This window comes from Ochotona curzoniae, unplaced genomic scaffold (genome assembly GCF_017591425.1).
Source record: "Ochotona curzoniae isolate NIBS_2020 unplaced genomic scaffold, NIBS_Ocur_1.0 contig_3622, whole genome shotgun sequence".
NCBI lineage: Eukaryota > Metazoa > Chordata > Mammalia > Lagomorpha > Ochotonidae > Ochotona > Ochotona curzoniae.
The window spans coordinates 3,662,705-3,687,010 of record NW_024465926.1 but is presented as its reverse complement, the minus strand read 5'-3'; the positions used below and the strand labels follow the sequence as shown (position 1 = coordinate 3,687,010).

General features: G+C 42.1%; 1 protein-coding gene across 1 annotated transcript in view; it reads left to right on the top strand.

The window, feature by feature from the left end:
* CDH13 (cadherin 13) overlaps nucleotides 1-24,306 on the top strand; it is a 1,068,624-nt gene that overhangs the window by 26,623 nt on the left and 1,017,695 nt on the right. The gene's annotated exons all lie outside the window — the stretch shown is intronic.

The following is a 24,306-nucleotide window of genomic DNA, read 5'->3' as shown; positions in this document are numbered from 1 at the left end:
AAAAAAAATCAAAACACTCTATGAGCCAAACTACACATGTCTGTTTGGCCTGCACTGCCAAGTTGGAAAGCTGGAACAGACAGATTGGAGATCTTTTGGAAGTCTAGAGAGAAGACAACACTCCTGCCACCCTGTCCCTCTGTTACTTAGGGATGATAAGACTGTTCCTCAAGACCCTGGCACTCAGAAACATGCTGAATCAGAGGTTAACAAATTTTCCTTTAAAGGTCCAAGTGTATGTTTGCAGCCCTGTGGGCTGCTTTGCCTACATCCAGCTTCTGACAGCTTCACCTTCACTGGCTGCTCTTCCTTCCTCCATGCTACACCAACCCGCACCTGTTCAAGTTTTTCCCTTCTTTAACTCCTCTTTTTAAGGCCTCTTCTTCCAGGAAATCTTTTCTTGGCCTCTCCCTCCTCCAGTTTGGGGTCCCATTTTACCTGGTGTCTCAAAAGTGAAGAACACTCCTGTTTGTATACTTTTGGATTATTAAAAACATCTGTCCCCTCTGCACTATAAGATCCAGGAGAATAAAACCTGTATTTTTGGCTTTCTGGTGTGAATTGCCAACACCTAGCATAGTGTACATAGCCGTAGGAAGCACACTCCTACACATGGGCTTGGGCAGTGTAATCCTGATCAATAAGCACAAACAGTTATTGTCTAATGAATTTGTCACAAATGCCTGGTCTTCCACATTTACCCCACCTTAGACTTCCTTGAGGGTCTGACCCATATCCTTGCATGGCTGAGTTAATTTTGTTCTTTGGTTGGTTTGTTAGCTGACCCCAGTTATCCATTCACTTTCTATTCCTAATCTTTGGTTTAAGTCACCCCACTCACCTTTTATGTGGGTAAGAAACAATGTTCTACATGAAACAAACTTACAAAGCCAACATCAGTGATATACAAGTTTCAATATGTTTTGCTTATGTGTTTGTATCATCACTTCTGCACCCTGGCCCATCATATCAACTAGTAAGCATGCCGTGACATGCCTAGAAGCATCAAGGTAAAAAATAATATGTTTTGAGAGCCTGAGCACTTAAAATCTTGTACGTTCACTATCATAATAATAGCAAGCATAATAATTAATATTTACCTGGGCTTTTCTATGAGATGTTTTCTGTGAGACATTCTAATCTTACTTGTTGTGGCAGCTTGAAGAGTATCCCGTAAATAGACAAGTCTACCCAAAAATTCACAGTATGACTTTATTTTGAAATAAGATATTTTTAAGGTATTTAAGTTAAGGATTTTAAGATGAAATTGTGGATTTTAGGTTAGGCCCTAAATCCAATGTTTGCATCTTAAAAAGAGGGAAAAAGACACAGACATCAAAATAAGAATAACATGTGAAAAGGTGAGAGGCAGAGGTTGAAGGGATATTGCCCCAAGCCAAGGTATGCCACCAGAAGCTAGAAGACACAAGGAAGGAATCTCTCCTAGAACATCTGGAGAGAGATGCCCCATCGGCCCCCTGAGCAGAAATGCTGAGAAAATACATTTCTTCTGTTTTTAGGCAGTTAGTGCTAACTTGTAACGCCATCTCTAGAAAACTCACACAGACACAGTAATTGTACATGCTTGATATTGTCATTTCTCATATTTTACAAATGGGGAAATTAAGGTTTGGAGTAGTTGGGTAACTGGCCTAGGTCTATAAGCGTTAAATTGTTGAGTGCACTTCCAAGTAAATGGTCCTTCCCTGGCATCCTGTAGTTATGGTTGGTTTTGATTAGCATTCCCTGGCCTACTGACTGCAGAGTCTCCACACACACCTTATTCACCAGTCTCATCTGTCTCTCTGCTGTTCTTTACCAGGGATTAATAAAATTTGTGAGGAAGAAATTTGTTTTCAGGACAATCTGATCTTCAAACTCTTCTCCCTTCTTCAGAAGTCCAGCTCACGCCATGGAGATTAACCATGTTGGGCTGTGGGCTGACTCGACTTTATTACCAATCAGAATAGTTCAACAACTCAATCACAGCTTACCAACTCAACCAGACTTTAAAGCACAGGGTTGTTCAGCACCAACCCGCTTCCTTTTTCTGCTTCCTTTCTTTATCCTCTAGCCATCAAAAGCTCTTCTAGGGAGACTAGAGAAACAGTGGAATTGCAGATAAACAAAACTAGCACATGTCCCAGCTCAGAACATTAGCCGCCTAAAACGTGCCTTGCTCCAGCTCCCAACCCAGGGGTCAGAAGGGGGCAAAGAGAACATGATAATTTTTCTAAGTGTCTTATTATATCTCTGTCAAGTAGCTGAACATCTGTTCTTTTTTCTGCTTATGTTTTGAGGAACAGATCTAGCCCAGAATCACAGGGCTTCTAGGGACCCCAGTTCATGTATAATCACACCAGAGCTTTCTCTCAGGCCCTTGCCAAAGCAATTAGCAAAGCTGCTTTTAACCAATTAGGCCCATCTTTTCAGTTCCCTGCAGCAGAGGCTGCCTTTTCCTCCCGAACGCTTGGCCTCCGAGGAGGCCATTTCAAAAGGCACAATTTGAACCAATTATGCCTGTCTTGTTATTATAATCATTAATCATCATCACTCTAATGACAGCTAATAGGCAACTTCAAATCCCTTTCTGGAACATGATGGGGACCTACATAAATATAAAAACAAATATTGTGTAGAGTACTTCCAAATTTTGCCTGATTCTTTCAGAGGCATGATCTTCTTGGGTCTTGGGTTATTAATGTGCAAATAGAAAGCTGCTTCTCAAGTCAAGTGTCCAATTAACACACATATAAACAATGTCAGTTAAAAACAATGGTTGGTGCAGCTACAGTGTGCAGAACAGAAAGCTCAACATTTCCTTGTCTGCATGCTGATCTTCCAGTTCCTGTGCCCATCTGAGAAGCAGATCACAGTACCTATTCCACAAGATTGTGAAGGCTCCACATGGCATTTATAAAGTACCTAGCACACTGCTCACCACAGTCATGATCAATGGAACTCACACAATGAGTCAAGCCTACGTTCTCCCTGTTCACCATGTATTCTGTCCCAGTCAATCCTCACAGCAGCCCTCTGGCTTGACTGCATGTTCCATTTCTTTACAGTGACAGAAAATGATTCAGGAAGAGGGCCATAAAGAGATACTATATATATAATTATGTTTATTAGTATTTGCTATTTTAGAGATTGAGACTGAGAAATCTAAAAATATTCCTTTAAAAAGAATAAAAGAAGTCAAGCTATGTGGCGTAGCAAGTTTAACTGTCATCAGCAACAACAGCATGCCGTATGGGTGGCTGGTTTATATCCCAGCTGATCCGCTTCTGATTCAGTTCCTTGCTAATGTGTCTGGAGAAGCAGTGATAAAGACAGTCTAGGTGCTTGGGTCCCTGCCTCCTACTTGGGAGATCCAGAAGATGTTGCTGGCTCCTGACTTTGGCCTAGCCCAGAACAAGCTGTTTTGGCCATTTGAGGCATTTAACAATAGATGGAAATCTTTCTTTCTGCTTCTCTCTCTCTCTCATTCTGCCTGTCCAATAAATAAAAAACATTAAAAAAAAACTATAAAAACTTTTGAGTGACTCTTCATCAGCACATGATTTTGGGAAAGCATCACATTAACAAGTCACATAGATCCTCCGAAAGTTAAAGACTCCTCATTCTACAGTATTAAACATTAGATATCAGTACTAAAAGTATGTCATGGGAAAGAAGTCAGTCATTGGGTCAGGCACTTTGGTCTCATTGCTTATATTTGTGCTAAGATGCAGCAGCTGAGTCACTACCAACACAAGCATCAACATAGTGCAAAAGACAAATATGCAATGAATGTTATTATGAAACACTTTGATTTAACGGACCATCTTTGAGTTTCAGGGAAGCCTTCCAGGGCTTCTTACATGATAGCTTGAGATCTTCTGTAACTGAGTCAACATTTAGCAAAGTAGGCTTTGGGGTTAAGCACAGAGTAGCCCAAGTCAGAATCCTGTTACATGCTGACTGGATGACCTTGGACAGGTTACATGGTCTCTCTGACCCTTGATTCTCTCAACTGTCACACAAGAACAGTGACAGTATCCATCTCACAGGACTCTGATGAGGAACACGAGACAGACTACATGAAATGCTTAGCAGTGCCTAGGACAGAATAAAGGGTCTAAGACACAGCATGCAAATTTTAAATAAATAAATCATTATAATGTGTTAATCAAGGTGGCACCTTATGCATGGGGAATAGAGTAAAATCACAACTCATTCTATTTTCTGTAAGCTTTCTTGTTCCATTTTGGGACCCTGTAGTAAAGAAATGAGCTGAATGCTCTACTGAATTTACATGCATTACCAAAGGAAAATAAGCCTTATTTGTTCCACAGAAGATATTGGTGCCCTTATGTAGCTAATACACATTATCAAATGAAAATAAGTAGCAAAAAAGCAGTAGTTTAGCTCAAACATGCATTTTCATTTGGATATGTATCTTTTCAGGTGCTCTGTCTCTTGTTACATTAACTATTCATCCGTTACACCTAACTGGCACTAATACTGCTTTCATATGCTGAGGGGAGACTTCAGTTTTAAATACTCAAATTTCTTAGAAGTCTACTTTGCTATAAAAAATAATATGTCTTATTCTTTCAGAAGTCAGATCAAAGTAAAAAGTAACCTTTCCTCTAAAACCTAGCAGCCACTTCTTCCAGAAAAGACAGTTATGTATATCTCTGCAGAGCTAAAAAGCAAGCTAACAGTGTTTCTGGTTCAATACAAGACAGGGGAGAGTTATGATCCTGCTCGGATATGAAATGTAGAAGTCCTGCTTTTCAATGTCTCTATAGGGGGCCTGTTAGCACTTCCCACTAATCCAGATCCCTGGCCCCTGCACATCTAACCTGCTGCTTACCCAGCCCAAGGCACAAGCGTTCCCTGTGTGCAGGTCTACTGCTCTGGGTCTCCCTCTTGCTGAGTCTGCTGCAAGCTGATTTATTTGCCTCTTCTATGGACCAGCATCCCCTGTAACAAAGGAAAGCCTGTTCCTCACAGATGAGTTGTGAGGCAGTCAGTATTCAGGGCCGAAGAAGAAAACCTAAGTGTCTTTCAGAAAATGCTTCAGCCTGAACCTGTCCTATAGAGAGCTGCCTCATGTGGGACCATCACTGAGAAAGGAATACAGCTCCTGTGCTCTCATAAACAAAGTTGCAAATGTAGAATGTTTGGAAAAGGACAGCTCACTGACTTTGGCTTGTTAACCACCAGAGGCAGGCTTCTCCAATTGCAGAGTAGTCAGAATTTCCTCACCCGTTCCCCACCCCTAAAGGCAGCTGTCACCTGCAGGCCTACCATGTATCTGAACCGACGGGGAAGCAAAGCTCATAAAATTCTTGCTTGTCCTTTAGTCTTACAGAAAGTACCACCTGGGGAAATGCCTCCATTTAAACACTAAAAAATATTGCAAACCTTACAGGAAAAAAAAAATTGCTTCTCCTTGATCTGATTTATGGCAATTTGCAGACTTTGTGTTTGAAAGAAGGAGTTAAGGGGGGAGGGGTCCCTGGGCATAAAGAAGTCCCTTCATTTGACCTCTCCCAAGATATCAATTGGAGATGTGGGGCCCCAGCACTGTCCTAATAAGACACTAATCCTGGAGTCAGAAGCCACATAGCTGGTAAGATCTGTAGCCTCACAGAAGCAGGAGGTGATTCGGACTTCTCTGCATGGGATGAGCTGACAGCTGAGAGCTAGTTGGTGTGGAAAGGACACATGTCTGCTATGCCAGCCATTGTGATGGCATGACCCCTGTAAAGAGCACTGCAGCCACAGCCAGCACAGCAGTGGGAATGCAAGCTGCTTGCAGTAATGTGAACACCGGGCCTGCCATTAGCCAGGGTACCAAAGGCTCTGAGCCATGCATTTCTTTTCTAACTTGCAGCTTTATTCTATGATGGGGAGGAAGGAATGCCTTGCCCAGTGTCCATCTCACCCACCTTCACTGCCCTGCACTGTGATGGCCTCTGTCTGTGGCAGGTTGTAGAAGCAAGTCATTTTTATGACTGTTCTCTCCCTCTTTCCCCAGTCTGTGGATCTTTCTGTACCAAATAAATCATCGTTACTATTTTTTCTTTCCCTCTCATCTTAATAGGTTGCTACTCAGGCCATTTCTTTCAGTTAACAAGCTGAACATACTCTGGTTGGGCCCATGAAAGACCCTGGCTGGGTCAGAAACAAGATCATCCCATCCCAGTATGAGGTTTTTCTGAGCTGCTGCACAAATTTCCTTGTGGTTGTGCTAATCACAGCAATTTCTGTTCCTATGATGGATGAGGAGTTTAGGACAGGAAAGGGAGGAGAAGGTGGGGACAGCAGGTGCAAAGCTCTGTGTCACCTCAGGTTACCCTCTGTGAATATTCTGGTTAACCTGTAGAACACACTCTGTTTACATCACAGAACACACCTGTTCATATCACAAGGGTTGCCAATACTACTTTCACTTCAGACAACTGAAAGAATTCCAGAAGTCATTTATTTAGGTGTTTTCAAAGTGGATATTTGCTTTTCTATATAAATAAACCCTTACATGGAATCCACATATAAGAGACTTTAATACTGCAATGGCTGATTTTGGAGAAAAAAGGAGAAGCCCCTACAATTTTCTCTCACCATCAGCCTCATAGGCTACCTCAGGGTCTCTATAAAAATCCAGAATTCTGCCACATGTGTAGTAATATGGAAATCACAAGTCAGCTTTTTCAGGGGCTTCAATCTGCTCCTCAGCACTCCAGTCACCTACAGCCATGTCCACAGAGACACCAGGAGTCCATTCCTTCCTGGGTCTCTGCCCCTACCTGCTTCATTCATGTCAGACCATCCTGGCCTGCTGACGTGTGCTCTAAACCCAGACTCCCCCAGTGGCCTCATCAGTCCACTGAGATTGTCCTGTTCTGCCTTTAGGTCCTCAAGCCTGTGTTCCTAAGATCCCTGCTTGGCCTCCAAATATCTAGAAGGCTATCCTGACCTACTATTGGCTGTTCTTCCCCAGTTTGGGTAATTTTCCTCACTCCTCAAACCTAACTGGTGTTTTGGGATTGGGGCACAGTGGTTAAGACCATGAGCCCCCCAGATGCACTTCTAGGACTCAGATCCTGACTCTTCACTCTTGTAGCTATTGGCTTTGATGACCTCTGGAAAATTATGTACCCTAATTATACAAATCACCTTCTACTCCATATGGTTGTTGAAAGGATGAACTAAGCCCACAGACCTCAGTTTTTGTGATAAGTATCCAGTGATTCAGCTACACCCATACTTCTAATCCCACATCGTATCTGATCATCACAGCCCAGTAGGAGCTGGACCATTAGCCATGTTCTCTTCTTGGCTCCTGGATGCACACTTCAAACCACACTGCCACCTGCTGGTAGCCTGTGTACGCTCCAAAACACTCAACCAAGGCAAAACTTGGCTAACACATACCTGGCACAAAAGGAAGCAACAAATATTTGAGTACCTGTAATGTTAGGAACTATGCCATGTGTTATGCAGCTATGCAACAGAGAATAAAAGTGACTATATTTTTGCTCCTGTAGAGCTTATATTTCAAGGACTTCATTGATTGATTGACTTAATGGTTTGCCCCTAAAGGAACCCAGAGGCAAAAGGTGATGTTCAGCTCCTCACCCTCTTAGCAGAAGCCCTCGGACCCAAACAGGATCTAACCTGGAAGCCCTGCCATGCTCATGGGCGACATTTCCCTTTCCTATCGAGCACAGGGACAACTATGCAGTCACAGGGTGGCCACAGACTGAGCCCAGGCCCTTGAAAACAGGAGTAGAGGTGTTGTGAGCTTCCTCTGTTCCTGATCTGTGGAACTCTCTGCCAGGGATTCCCTGTGCTGTGGAGAGTCCCCCCGGGAAATCTGAGACTCACAAGCTAGAGAAAACAGGAGACTAGGAAGACAGGAGGAGCCTGGGACCTTGAATTCCCACCTGAGCAACAGTTGCTCGGCCAGGGAGCCTGTACTGGAGTCTGACACAAGTGAGAAATAAGCTTTAAAATGTAGGGGTTACAATAAACCACAGCTCACGCAATGCTGATGCACATAAATGGCAAGGTATTGTCGGGAGCAACAGGAAGCTAAATGGGAAAACAAGATGGATGATGAATAGACTGAGAATGCAATCATGTCCTGTTGCTTTTGTAAGTTCTGTTCTTTAACATTAAAAAGTAAATGTAGCTTATTATCCCCTTGAGCTCGGGAATAAAACATGAGCTACAAAAGGGGAGTGTGTACCCACTGATTTAGAAGAAAAATAATGCTATTGCAACGTTAGTTCTTTCACAGGAGAAAGAAAAAAAATAAAATTACTAAGAAAGTATTTGAGCAGGTTAGAGAGTCTAAAGGCGCAGGGTTGTGAGCGGGAGTGTGAGTAGATAAACAGGGAAGTGGGGAAAGACGGGCAGAAGGAGGGGGAGAGACAGAGAGGATGAAAAGATAGAAACAGAAGTAGAGAGGGAGAGGGCACACTCAAAACTTGGTGGGCATGTGGCCAGTTTCAAAGGCTGAGAAGTGTCACAGACCCAGGGAGAGGTGTGATGAAATCACCCATGTCACAATCAAGTTAATAGAAGACAAAAGCTGTGTCTTCTATGTACACGGGCAGGGGTTGAGGAATCCAGGCAGTAAAACAGGTTACATAGGAGAGGTTAGGAGGCACCAGGAACCACTCTCCTGAAAAATAGCATTAGAATTGTTCCCAATAGGGGTCCTCAGATCATCAGCATCTGAACCTCTTGGAATCTGAGTTCTAACTTGACTATAGCCATAACACAATCAGTTTATAAATTTGTCAAAACTCATCAAAACGAGTATAGTCCAGTTAATAAATTCTACTGTTTGTAAGGTTTAACTCCCCAAATCGGCTTGAATACTGAATTTTACAGAGATACAGGACTACCATAAGCAACAACATCCCAGCAGTAATGAGCACTCCCAGCACCCAGATGTTAATCTCCTCTTGTGCCATTCTCCAGCATGTACGACCAGGGCTCCTTAGAAAAACAGCTGATTCCAGAACATGGGCAGGAAATGTAGGAAGTCAGTCCTGATTTTCCTACGGTGCCAAAAAGTGAAACCTACTCAGGAAGGGAAAAACGATTCCACAACGATAAGATACATACAAGAGACACAGCATTGACTGAAAATGCTCTGAACAACCAAAGTTGAGCACCAAAATAAAGGCCTAAATAGCCATGTGTCCATATGTGCAAAAGTAATTGATTAAATGAATAACAAGGAAAGAATCAGCAACTTCTCACAGGACAATTTTGAAAATTGATGTAGCCACTCCACCCTCTAAGAAAGAGTGTTTCACCTTCATTCTCTAACTGTGGGCTGTATGAAGTGAATCTCTTATCATGAATATAGAAAAGGAGGGTAAATGAACAACCACACAGTAAGGACACCTGAGAAATACTGCCTCAGCCAGGTGACCAGAGTCTTCATCAACAGTTCTGGGCATGTTGACAGCATTTGTCCTAATACAATATGAAGAAAAGGGCAATGTCCTTCTGGAGCTTTCCACTGTGGTACCCATAACCATAGTCTAGTCAACAGCAGAACATTAGATACATCTGTACTGTGGGACATTCATCAACATAACCACCCACAGCAGCTTAAGGTCATTAAAGTCAGTGAATTCTCAGGATTATAGGTAAGGAGGTGATAAATAAACATCCTATGATCACTTGTATGAGACCTTGGGACATAAAAAAAAGGACATTAAGTTAAAAAAAGAAAAATTCTTACCATAAACTACATCATAGGAACTACTGAAGGAAAAAAGTTATTAGTGATGATAATGTAACAATAAGTATGAAACTAGTTTCCTTTGATTTTAGGAAACTCAGCAAAAATTGGCTTCAGCAAGACAGAGATTAGGAGTTTCAGGCACAGCTAGATCTAGATATGCAAATGAATGATTCTCTTCATATCATTGTTTAGTGGAACCTATTTGTTAGATCCTGGCTCATTTTGCAGCCAGGCTCTCTTCCCACGGAGGCAAGATGTCTCCAGCTGCTCTACATTTACCTGCTACCCTTTCAATAACCCCAGCAGAAGCAGCAAGTTTATTTTCCAATCATTTCAGCAAAAATTCAGGATGCCCTACTTGGATCACTTGAGTCCCTTGCCAGTTCTTGAACAAATCTCCAAGTGTGGATGATAGGCCTGGCTTTAGTCTTAAACCTGTAATCAGATCTCAAGATGGTGAGGCCAGTTCCCCCAATCCACACACAGAGCAAGAAAAGATGTGGTTTCCTAAGGAAGCCAGCCATGCTATTACCACAAAAACAAACAAACAAACCAAAAAAAAAAAAAAACAAAACAGACTTATTCTACATGGACAGAATGAATCTGCATTCTGCAATTAGACTACAGGAAGAATAAACCACAATCATCTACTGGGTTACAGCTCTCTAGAATGGAGCCAGCACACTGATGCTTAACACTGCTCTTGATGATTTCTTAGGGATGTGGTAGTCCAGGGCGAAACAGGATGGAAGTGTTTAAAGGTTAAAAACATAGAAGCCTGTTGACGCCGTAGTCTCACTAACAGTTGCTTGCTCATCTCAACTCCTGACTTCTTTCAAGGGAGCAGCTTCAGCAGCAGAAACCCTCCCGTGTGTTGCAGTCCTGTCTCTGGCAGTCAACAGCCACTACTAAAGGGAGAAGAGAAAATCTCCCATCACCTTGACAAGCTTCCTGCGCAGGTGTACTTTTGTTCCTTTACCTAACCCTGAAGGCTATCTTTATTTTCTTCCCCACTGAGTGATTTGGTGACTGTCTGCTTTAATCATTTTAGAGATTTAGAAGTTTGCTTGCGGGAAAACTGCATTCCTCATAGTAGTACAACTGACACCTGAAGTGCTCTTTCTATTAATGACCCCAGCCCCTAAAGAGAGCCTGAGCTCCAATGATAGATGGTTACCCTCTGGGCGGAGGGAATGGGGACTTGTCTTCTCTGTGCCTCTTGTCCTCTATCAGCAGCTGGCCTGGGGACATCATTGGTTCAGATTAGATGAAGTAAAGAGCTTTCAACTCCATTTCTAACCTGTTTTAGGACACAGCCATCTCAAGTAAATTCCCTCTTCCTGCTGCTACCCAAATAGCCACCATGGAAGCCCAAGAAGTGATCTGCCTGTAGGCTGGATTATCTAGTTCTGTCAGGAGAAGAGCTCATTTCCTTTGAGGGTAGAAAGGGAACTCAGATTTGAATGGGAAGGAAAATATTTAGTGTAATAGGAAGTAACAGGTGGGGAAAACCAAGACTTTTCATCCAACAGCTGAACTCTGCTGCTGCTTCTGTAAAGCAAATAGGAGAATCTGGTGATGATTTCAACATTAAAATCGGCTTGCTCCCCAACTCAAAACCCTTCTCTGACTCCCTGTTGTCTTGTTTATAAAATCAATGTCCTAAGTGCACCTTCCAGTTTCTTGTTGTTCTGGCCCAGTTTACATTGTCAACCTCAGTCCTCTTTGCTTCAAACTTTGAGTTTTCTCAAATGTATCTTGAAGAACTAAATCCTGCTCTTTTACTAGGAAGCTTACAAAATCATTCTTGCTTCCTGAGCTATTCTTTTACTTGGGTCCCGATTACAAGAAGTGACCACAAACTGGGTGCTTTTGAAGGAACACAAGTTATTCTTTTCTGGTTCTAGAAGCTATAAGCTCAAAATGGTTTCCTAGTTTCACTGGACTGATCACCGTGATCTTAGTAGACCCTGCTTCCTCCACAGACTCTAGGAGAGAATTTACTTCTTGCTCTTCTAGACTGAAAGCAGCGCCGCTGGCATCTCTAGGATTCTGGTCCCTCCTCTGCCTAAGCTTCAAGTGTCCGCAATGCCTTCCTCTGTCTCAAGCATCCCTCTGCCTCTTTCTTGTACAGATTTGTGACTGCCCCACAGTTGCCCCAAATACTCTGCTATCATCCCCAACTTACAATGCTCAGCTTCAACACATCTGCAAACCCTTCTCTCTGATTTAAGTCACAGCCCAGGTCTCTGATGGGTTAGGACCTGGATAGATACTATGGAGGGCTATGATCAGTCCAAAACACACTTAATACACTTATGTCAGGGGTCAGCCTGGATGCCGGCTCCTCAAAAAGGCTCTCTCCTCAGCGACAAGGCTGTGCATCTCCTTATCCCTGCTTCCCTGCACTTGGGGAAGGCCACAGGACAGAACAGGTTCAATTCATGGAAAAATATTGTCACATAAGGAAGTGCATATGAAATAAAAAGTGGGGAAAATCAAGCCTCAGAACAATAGATCCATCACAAATGCTCCTTAAAGAGCTCCTGTATAGGAAGATAGAATCCAGCGTTGACATGATTATACCTGGACAGAAGCACAGGACTGAGGAGGCAAGAATGAAGCAAGACTTCTACTCCAGCCCTGTGTTCTTTCTGCTTTTTAAAATTTTGTAACTGACACATATAAGTTGCACATATTTGTGGGATATTTTATGTTTTGACATGTGTGCACACCAGCTATGGTTCAAATAAAGGTATATTTGTGCTTTTAAAAATGCTATTTATCTTCATTTTATATGGAAGATAGACAGTCTTCACAGATGGAAAGATTTTCTGTCTGCTAATTTACTTCCCCAAATGTCTGCAACAGCCAGGACTAGACCAGGTTGAAGGTAGGAGTTTGGAACTCCATTCAGGTCTCCCACATGGCCACCTGAATGGCAGAGATCCAAGTATTTAAGCCTTTATCCACTGCCTCCAAGGGTGCGCATTAGCAGGAAGCTTGTTACATTCACTTGACCACTAAAACAGAATGTTATATACACCAGTGACAGTCAGAACAAAGTTTTATTACAGTGAGAGGCAAGGCAACCACCAACACCAGCTGGACAGACAGCCCTTACCAGAGCGCTGCCCAGAACGGCACATTCACAAGGTTCTTGTCTGGGCTGTTTACAACAGCCTCAAAGGGGGCAATTTACAATAGCTTGTAAGATTAGGGAGGAAATGCCACACATTCCCTGCGTATCTAGGATTCATGGGAATTGAGGTTCTATATAGTTTCTTAGCCAAGCAAGCAAAGCAGAAGTTACAAAAGCAAAAAGTATTGCAGTTAGCAATAAACCGTATTTAACCATTTTGTTTTCAACTCTACAAGCTGACTGTAAGCAGAATGCGGTGTAAGCATCCAGAAGCAGCTACTTAGCCACTGAACCAAACACCTACTTAGGCTTTTATCATGAGAATGTGTTCATATGATTTAACTATATATAAAATTTTTGAGAAGTTGAATAGAATCATATTTGAGATTATGTGATGTTCTCCAGCTCTCTGCCTGAACAATCAGCTGCTTTGTGTGCATCTTCAGTGCCCAGTGAGCTCCAGTTGAAGGATCTTTCCAGAAGACCGCTTATTTTCAGAGCCTTACTACTTACGTTCCTGCAAAAAGCCAAAGCTAACATGCCAAGATCCCTTCCTAATACTCACTTTCCCCTCAGAGAATCCATTTGGGTTAGGGCATGCTGATAACACCCAGATTCAAGTCTCAGAGGAGTCCCTGGAGCTGGCATCCGCTAGGTGGGGCTTGAGGATGTCACCCAGAGCACAGATGCTGGCTCTCCCAGCTGAAGCAGGAGGGGGACATCCATGGCCATCACTGTGGACGTTGCAGGTTTCTGAGCAGCCAGCCACCAGCAGATGTTACCAGGATTGAGTTCTCGTTAAAACGTTATTGACAGCAGAAGCACTGCCTTACCTCAGCCAGTATTTACCTTTGATACGTTGATTCAAGAAGCAAGGGGACACTTAACTAATGTCATTTTATGTTTTCTGAAGTTTGAAGTCCATGTACTTTTCAGACTCTTGCATCTTCCTGGCAAAGTAACTACTTAACCAATACTAAAAATCCTTGTTTACCTCTGGTTTTCTTTATCTTTTTTGATGTCTATTTTACCAATGTTGCATGCAGCTATACTGGCTTTCTAAATCTCACAGCTAACATGAATATATTCTCATGTTCTTTTGCCCTCATATCTTTATATTGAAACAGTCTCACCTAGATACTCAGTCCTGATCTAATCCATCAGAACATAGTATTTTGTTCATTTATATTTAATGTAACTATTGATAAGGTAGTGTTTAATTCTATAATTTTAATATTTTGTCTTGACTTAGTCATTTATTTCATTTATTACATATGTTCCTTTGTCCCTTCTTTACTCAGTGATTTTGGATAAAAGCAGGTACATTTTAGTATTCCAATTTCTTTCCTTTGAGTGTTTACTTCATTTACTTTGGGTGATATTATTTTAGAAGTTTCTCTAGAATGTGTTAATAAAAACATAAGCTACAAATGTATATTTATATAATATTTAACTTTCTAAGTTACTGTGTTAACAAAACTGAAATAGGTGAGTTTATTTTAAACCAATATGCCAAAGTATTATCATTTCAACATTTAACAAATATAAGAATTTTGGGATATTTTTAATTCTGAAAGTCATTTATACTGCGATTTTGTCTTTCATATTTTATGTGACTTATATACCCATAGAGCACTGCAACAGTTAAAGGTTGCCCCACTGCAACAAAAATATTGTTTCTCATTAAAGAATATTCACACTGCTTCAGTTTCTAATTTAAAATTTAAATACATAAATTTATAAATTCAGCTTCACTAGCTGCACATGGCCACTGGCTGCTGAATGGAACAGTACAAATCTATTATTTGCAATACATAAATATAACTAATCACTACCTCATTTACAGTAATATTATTGAATTTTATTAATGAACTACCCCATACTACCACAATTTAATTTATTCCTTCTTACCTTTTGTACTATGTTTGTGTATCTTTTTTCTTGCATTTATATAAGAAAATTCACAATACAGACACTAATTTTTGCTTTAAATATTCAATAGTCTTTTAAACATTTAACTAAACTAAATGTTTTTCTCCCTTGATCACTGGCTGCCTTGTCAAGTCTTTATCTTGAGAATCAGAGGCCAGTCCAGTGGTTGGACAGTTCTCTAGGAAGATTCTGAGCTGAGAAGTCATTTTATAGCAGATAAATCTTCCCATTATTTAACTGTATCCTGATCCTGTCAGCTATATTTTTCCTGCAGACATCATGTTGGATCATTATGATCATAGCACTTGATTGATTTTAAGCCATGATCTCCCATTGCACTAGTAAGGGCTGGTTGACAGATTACCCAGGTAAAGAAATTGGTGTATCTGGAAAACTAGAGGAAAAGGTAGGCTGGGATTTTAGTTTTGATTTTTTATCTTGTAGTTTTATGAAGACACTGATCTTTTTACCTCTGCAAATACCATGATAGAGATGATACTTTTTGTAGTAAGTGGACTCTGCAATGTTTGATATCAAAACATAGTCCCAGGATCCACAGCAACTGGAGACTTGCAAATGCGGACGCTTGGGCCCTACCCTAGGAATCAGTGTCTGCATACCCATTGTAACAAGATACCTGCACATGGAGAGGATGGTGAGACTCTATTTTGTGGGACTCTGGTCCAATGAGCACAGCATCTATGACCTTGGCATTGGGCCTTTAAGACAGCAGGCAGCTCTAGGTTCTGAGTTGATTTTCAGAGAAAAGATGGTTCTGCTCTGTGAGGACTACTTACTGAGCAGGCTGCTCTTCACACCTGTTTGCCTGATGCCAGTTACCTTTGGCCAAACTACCTTTATCACTGTCTGCTTGCCGGTCCTGCTGAGTACCAGCACCACCACTGCAGTTGTTATCTCTTGTGCTGCCCCAAAGCCTCCCTGAGAGTTTGCTGATTGATTTGGTTAAAGAAATCTAACTATTGAGAAAGGAAGCACAAATTAGTTTGTTTTTGCCTTGCTTATCTGTGGAGAGAAAGCATGGCTGCTCTTTCAAATGCCTGATAAATGAACTTGATTATCCTCTTCAAGAAAACAAGAGGGAGCAGTGGGAGCTCTTGGTCGCTGGAGAATCCACTGGCTGCCAGCAAATTCTTCTCTCCTCCTCCCCAATGATAGAAGATTTCCTATGACTGGAAATGTCCACGCTTCTGTTTGAGAAATGCTGGAACAGGTTTCTCACCTCTGCTTCCTATGAATTGGTGGCCTTTATGGGAGGGTGGAGTGTCTGAGAAGGGGTTGGAGTTATTGGGACTGGGCTGGGCTGTCTTTTGGTGCCACTTGATTATCCTTAGGGTTGTTGGTTAATTAGCTTGATTTTTCCTGTCCCTTCATTAGTTTGTTCAACATATGTGTCTTAAGCTCGAAACATAGTTATTCCTAGTGCATTCTCTGGAGCTATCCTTCCTTGGTTTACATCTTAGCTTGTATCTTGGCAGGAATTAGCCTTCTTACAAATCATTTAACCTCTCTGCACCTCAGTTTGCTTATTTGTAAAATGGGACTTATAGACAGGTCCATCTTACATGGTTACTGTGAAGATTAAGTAAATTTGTGTTGCTGTTTTTTTTAACTGAGGCATTGCTGGCATCTAGTAAGTGTGGCTTAAGAATTTGCTGTAATATACATTATAGAGGTCAGGATTGTTGCTAGGCAGTGAACACAGGAGTGAGGAAATAGATGGGCAAGAGACCTACAAGGACAAAGAACATGTTCTCTGAGAAAATGGGTAAGCAATTTCTTACCAGTCCAATACTTAATTGTACCATTGAGAAGTGTAAGGAAAGAGACCTGTAGGTCACATGATGGTGATTTCATATAAAGATATGACCTACCCTACCATGTCCTGGAAAGGCGTCCCTAGGAAGTGACATTTGCTCTGGGCTTCAAGGAAGGTTGGGTGACAAGCCCCAGCATAATGGGGTTGAGGCCAGTGTGACTGAAGGGATGAGGATGACATGGAAATAGAACATTGCAATCAGAAAGAAGTGCTTCCTTGGGGAATTCTCAAGCTTGAATGGGCAGCAAAGTCACCTGGGAGACTGACTTAATGCACATTCCTGGAACTTCATCCAGGGATTCTGGTTCAAGTGTTGTGAGCTGGTCTGAACTCACAGAATTTGAGAAGTGCAGAACCACTCAAGGTTTTCTGTGATATGATTGTGTTACAATATGCATATAGTCAAATTCACATTTTCAAGTTCTGTGGGATTTTGCAGCATATAATTATAAAAGCACTAGCCTGTGTCAAAATTGAGGCATAAAATAGTTTTATGATTCCAGAAAATTCTCTAGTGCCCTTTTTGTAGGGAAACCCCAAATTATATTCCCAACTCTGCCACCCACTATTCTGGTTTCCTCTGTAGTTTACCCTGTGCTGAGTGTCATAGAAATGTAATCACTTTTGTGATCAATCTGTAATATTATACATGTCAGTAAGTTATTTCTTTTTGCATATGAATGATATTAAATAGATTGGGTATGCTACATTTTGTTTATCATATAATAGTTAATGGGCTTTTGAATTATTTCCAGTTGTTGTAAAGTGTGAATAAATATGACATAAACAATCTCATTCAAGAATTTATGTGAGCATATGTTTCTGTTCTGACTGTGTAAATACCTAACAGTGGGACTATTGTGTTTTATGATAAGGTCATGCTTAGTTTCTCTCTCTCTTTAAATATTTATTTTTATTTGAAAGGCAGATTTTACAGAGGGAAGGATGATAGGTAGATAGATAGACAGACAGATCTTCCATCCATTAGTTCTCTCCCCAAATGACAGCAATGGCTAGAGCTGAGCTAGAAACTGGGGTCCAGGAGCTTCCTCATTGTCTCCCATGTGGGTGCTCAGGCCCAGGGGCTTGGGGAATCCTCCACTGCTTTCCCAGGCAAAGGAGGTAGCTGGATGTGAAGTGGAACAGCAGGGGCACAAGCTGGTGCCCATGTGCGTGCCACTGGAGGAGGATTAGCTGCTAGGTTACTGCACCAGCCCATTTTTCACTTTTAAAGAGATTGTCAACGGTCCTCTAAATTGATCGTAACGTTCCTCATTCCCACCAAAAGCGCAAAAAAGATTCTGTTGCTCAACAGTTTTTTAACCAACGTTTGATATTGTCATTAAAGAAAGTGTTGTCATTTGTTGTAGTTTGATTCTGTAATTATTGAGTTACAAATGATATTGATCATTTTCTCATGAGTTTATTTGACATACATATTTACTTATTCTTTGGTAAAGTATCTGTTTACATCTTTTAAGCAGCTGGTAGGGGGAATGTGGAGGGCTCCCCTGCTGGACAACCACTCTCGCTGGAGAGCATGAATTGGGATGGGGGCAGACCAGACCAGGCAGGGCTACAGCACCTGTGGGCCTCATGTGAACTAGACCAGGAAAAAGCCAGGCTGGGCTGATTGCTCCTACTGGTGCAAGCAAAAATTAGACAGGGTAAGGGTTGGATGGGCTTTGCTGTAGCATCAGATGGCAAAGGCTGGCACTGGGGACTAAATCTGTCAAGTTAAATTCTAGAACCACCTGGAGAGTGCATAATCCAGGAGTGAAAGTGGCCTAGAAGGGAAATAGTGAGCTCCTCTCTCTTGGGTTACCACTCCTACTGGAGAGCATGAAAACCAGGATAGGGGCAGGGGTGGGTAGACAGAAGGGCATCTGCAAGTATGTGTGTGGGCTGGATAGTAGGGTTGATTGGGTTTAACTAGGTTTCAATGCCCATTGACATGTATGAGAGCTGAATGGGATAAAGGACAGACTGGACTAGTCTGCTGCACATATTGGCGAGCACAGGAACTAGGGCACGAGGCAGGCCTGATGGGGGTTATTGTAGGTCGCTCCAACTAGGCTGTAGCTCCCACTGGTTTATGTGAGGGCCAAGTGTGTTGCAGGCTGGACTGCAACACCCATTGGTTCCAGTGGAAGACAGGGCTGGAAACAGAACTGACCCAGCAATTGCAACCACCAGCTGATTGGGGCGATGGACTGTACCGGGCCCTGTACTTACAAGTACACACAAGAATCTGGTCTGGGATCACCCCAGACAAAGTTTCTTTCAGGATCTTCCCAGTCGAACTGCCGGATTCAGAACCCTAACCATGAAGAGAAGTGCAGGTTCCATGGTCTGCCATGGAGTGCAAGTGCCAGAGCTGAGCTTCCGAAGAGGCTCAGATGGAGCAGTAGAGAACACAACCAGGTGCACATGGAGGATTTGGCAGTCTGTCGGAATCTGCAGAGGATGCCTGGCACCACAATGGAGGACAGAACAAATCAATCAACTACCCCAGCCATATGTTGGCAGTAAAAAACTGAACAAAGTGAGACTCTAAGGTGGACTATGTCAATCAGTGGATTCTGCAGCAATCTTATTGTGCTTGGAGCGGTGAGACTGGCAGTAATTCATAACTGTTGAACTATCAAAACCACTTGAGCAAGACCCTTGTAGCATGCCTCACCTTGGGGACCTGGGATGAGAGACTGGGTAGGGCTTCTCCCTTTTTCTCCCTCTTTACCCCAGATACTGGAAAAAAATGTGGAAATACTAGTCTTTCCCTCTTTCCTGTAGCCCTTGAACCTCTATGCCCTAATTAACTATGTAAAGATTGTCAAAAATAAAGAAAAGAATTAAAAAGCATTTTTTAAAGATTTATTTTTATTATTTTTTTTTATTGGAAAGGCAGATATACAGAGAGGAGAGACAGAGAGAAAGATCTTCCGTCCGATGATTCACTCCCCAAGTGAGCGCAATGGCCGATACTATGCCAATCCGAAGCCAGGAGCCTCTTCCAGGTCTCCCACGCGGGTGCAGGGTCCCAAAGCCTTGGGCTGTCCTCGACCGCCCTCCCAGGCCACAGGCAGGGAGCTGGAAGGGAAGCGGGGCTGTGGGGATAGAACTGGCGCCCATATGGGATCCCGGTCATGCAAGGTGAGGACCTTAACCACTGTGCCACCGTGCCGGGCCCTAAAAAGCATTTTTAAAGATAAGTTGATTGTTTTATTCTTACTGAGTTCTGAGTGATCCATCTAAACTTTGCTAAGATCCATCCCTGCGTCGGCTATGTCTTTTGTGACTCAGTCTGTGCCCTGTGTTTTCACTTTATTCCTAGTGTTTTTCAAGGAATAGAAATTTAACATTTTATAAGGTCCAATTTATCACTTTTTTCTGCTATGGCTTATGATTTGGTGGTTTTTTTTCCCTAAGAAATCATTGCTTATCCCAAGGTCATGAATCTTTTCTCTTAAAAGTTTTAGTTCTAGATTTTATTTTTAGGTCTGTGATCCCATTTACTCTTACATCTGTGATTAAAGTTTGGAATGTATAAAGGGCAAGATCCTTCCATTTCATCTTTATTGAGTTTGAAAAAACTCAACTGACTGAATATGTTCAGGATTATTTCTAGGAAACCTATTTTCATCTCTCTCTCTCTCTCTATATATATATATATTCATCTATAGATATATTCATCTATATATCTATGCCTGTGCTTTCTCCAATACCGCACTACAGGGGTTGGCAAACTATGATTTCTATTGCTCTTGTGAATAAAGTTTTATGGGAACACAGCCACACCCGTTTGTTTACGTATCGTCTGTGGCTGCTAATGCTTCGTAGGAGTGGCAGAGATTGTATGACCTACCAAGCATGAAGTGTTTCTGTGTTGCCTTTTACAGAAAAAGCTTATTGATTTCTCATGATGTCTTTAACATTCCTTTTTTACTCTAAAATGAAAATCAGATAATATGAGCCATTCCACTTTGCTCTTTTCTAAGTTGTCTTGTCTATTTTAGCTCATTTCTGCCCGTGTCCGTAAGTGAGTTATTCTAAGCTGGATGAGGCTCCAAGTTGCAGGTCAGATGAAGTCTATTCCACCTTTTTTTTTTTTTTTCCATCTTGCTTGGTCCATGACTACCCAGGAGAGGTTTCTCTCTTTTTGGGAAGCAGGAATGTAAGACAAAAGTCCAGTTGTTCAAGTATGCTTCAAATCCCTGCCTGTGTTAGGGTTGTTCCATCATCTACTAGGTGTGGAAGAGCAGCCCAGCAGTAGACAATTTCCCTGAGTTTCTGTCCCATATTCAAAATGTGAACGTCCCTCATTTCTGTTTTGTCCTGTATATCTGATTTGTGGCGATGTATGTGAAATGTAGGGAATATTTCTATAGGATGTATATAGACACACTCATGCGTGCATACAGATGGACACACAAAACCATAAAGGACTAAAACTCAGGGAGTTGCCATTGTGTTCATAGGCTGTGGAATTGATCAGGGGACTCCTGCAGCATGGACAAAAGTCATGTTCTGAGGATGGTGCTCCAAGTGCAAAGCCAGTGGTGATTTTTTTCTAACTCAGTCTTTGTTTGCCTAACCCTGCTTAACCCTGTAGCTTTCTGTTGTTCTCTCTGAAGCCCTTTTGTCTCTGGTCTAGCTTGCCACTGGTTCTCTCTCCTTCTCAGCCTCTGCACTTGAGATACCTGAGCTGCTTCCTTGCTTGTGCTCAGTACCCTCTCTCCTCTCTTGGGCTGGATACCTTTAGTTTACACCCTGCACAAGAACACTCTGCTTAATACCACCTGTATGCTATGCTAGTAAGCATTGTTTTCCTTGGAAATACACTCTGAAACTATACATGAATTACAAAATATCTAAATACAAAGAATATGTTACCCTGCTTTGTATGTGTATTTTTTCTTCCTCCTGCTTCTCCTTCACACTCTGCATGTTAAAGTCTCTTGGTCAAGGATCACTGAAAGCTAATACCACAAGAAAAACTGTCCTTTATTCTCTTTGCAAGTGGACACCCTTGACCTCAGGAATGCTTTCTGCCAGTGAGCATCTAAAACATGGCCTTGAAGTGAGTGCATTTGGCAGTACACAAGGATATATCAGAATGTTAATGAAAAAGTGCATTAAAAAGTAAGTTTTTTAAATGTATTTTTTGATACAAAAATTTAGTATCAAAGTTTTTGAAATCTGTATACATATTTTTCATGAAAAAGTTTGGGGAAATATATAATTTTTCTAATATTTATTTATTATCATTGGAAAGGCAGATCTACAGATAGAAGGAGAGACAGAGAGAAAGATCTTCCGTTTGCTAATTCACTCCCCAAAATGGCCGTACGGCCAGAGCTGAGCCAATCTGAAGCCAAGAGATTCCTCCAGGTCTCTCCCACAGGTGCAGGTGCCCAAGCACCTGGATCATCCTCCATTGCCCTTCCAGGCCATAAGCAGGAAAGTGGATGGGACTTGGAGCAGCCAGGATAAGAAATGATACTCATAAGGGATCAAGCAATTCAGCCATTGTGCCAGTAGCCCCTCTTTTAAAAGATTTGTTTATTTTCATTGGAAAGGCAGATCTACAGATAGAAGAGAGACAAAGAGAAGGAAAATATATATTGTGAAAAATATGCATAGGTTTCAAAACATTTTTGCACTAAAATAAACTCTTTTAAATTTGAATTTCCTTAATTTTTCTGAAATCTCCTAATTTGTTATTTTTCTCCAAAAGCTTTTGTTAACTGCCTTGTGCATTTTGTGTCTTGAAGATGAGCTTTGGCTCCAGAGTTGAGGATGGCTGTGCAGATAAGGCTGCAGCATCTGTCCGGGGAAGGCTATCTCACAGAAGGCCAACATGCTGCAGCAGAAAACTGCAGTTCCTGGTTGGGCACACGGAGGGGACAAAACAGCAAGTGCTGTGGAGAGGCTAGAAGGCCTGTGTTGTGACCTCAGTGTCGTAGGAGGGTTGTCTAACAACAGCTCGAGAACAGTCATGGGAAGAAATATAGGGATGGGTGTCAAATCCTCACATGCTTAAAATGTACAGTGCAGAGCACAGGTCCAAATCAACTCTGCTAATAGTTCCCAGTGTGGTGCTGATGTAGATACCAGTCCCATTCCAGGAATATGTCCCCTTTGTGAAATAAGTCTAGATGTGCTGCTCTCACTACTGAGAAGACCATTAGCTCTGCAAGGCATGCATCTTTTTTTTTTTTTCCTTTGGAAGATAGGTTTACACAGAAGAGTAACAGAGAGAGAAAGATCTTCCATCTGCTGGTTCATGCTCCAAGTGGCCTCTGTGGCCAAGAGCTGAGCCAGTCTTAAACCAGGAGCCAGGAGCCTCTTCTAGGTATCCTATATGGGTGAAGTATCCCAAGGACTTGATCCATCCTCCACTGCTTGCCCACTCTATAAGCAGGGAGCTGGATAGGAGGTGGAATAGCTGGGACACAAACCAATGCCTATTTGGGCTGCTGGTGTTTGCAGGCAGAGTATTAGTCAGTTAGGCAGTGGCCTTTGTTCTCTCAGAATGAGTAGGAATGGTCGGAATACTCAGGTATATCACCCACGTGCCCCTTGTAGGATCAGGAATTCATTAGCTGGGTCTGTTGTCTACTGATGAGTCATAGCTCATTCTCCCTGGACATTGCTCTGGCTGCGGGGAGTTTTATTTCCTGAGATGATGTTCCCTTTCCTGCTCAGTCATCATCAGTGTTTAGGTAGACGTTGAACCTGTGTCACCCCACAGTTGGAGATAGCTTTGAAGCAGCTCCTCGTTGCTCCAGCACCTTCATGTGAGTCGCTGCAGTCAGTTTGCAGCTGCATCACAGTTCAGTTCCTTTTTTGTCCAATGCAGCTTTTCTCATTTCTTCCCTGGTAAGCTTCCTGGATACAAGTTGCATCTCAGACTGATTCCCAGGAAATAGAAGATGCCCCTAGTGCGTCACTCTTGTCCAGACTAACATGATCTGTGTGCAGTTCCTTTATTTGATAGATAGTAAGATAACAAGCCAGGGCTCTTCCGTGAATTACTTACAGCCATTGGATATTATATGCTGAACTGGATAAATACCTGCTGTGGAGGGCTACACCTCAGTCTACCAGAAAGAGTGGGTTCTCATTAAATGTTGGCATGCTATTTCTGAAGGGTTAGGACAAGCACTGTGAGTTGGAGGGGCTGCAAGGAGGCTTCCAGTGAAGCAAGATTGGTTTGTAGCACCCAGTGATAAAATGGGAAGAAGGGCCATCACCCTTTCACTGGCTCAAAGATTAACTCTCCTCATCTTTGCTCACTTGGTTTGTCTCTCTTTCAATAGCCTAAATTCACAGAAAGAACTCTTCTTTGCAGTGATATTTGATGTTAAGGAGACATTAGCCTATAGATAACCTGCTCCCCAAGGACTCTCATTTCTAAGGACTGGAATACTTTTCTTGTTAGAAAACATTTTGACCACACACTGAGCTGATCATCAACGTAATTGTGCTGTAATCACATCTGAGAAAACTATCCAGCAAATCAACGCTGACTGTCCACCCACTCTCAGGGAAGAGATTCAGACCTGTCAAATCAGAGCATAGAACAGGTGGCCCCATTCACAGAGTGGGATGTGCCTTTTCCCATACAGC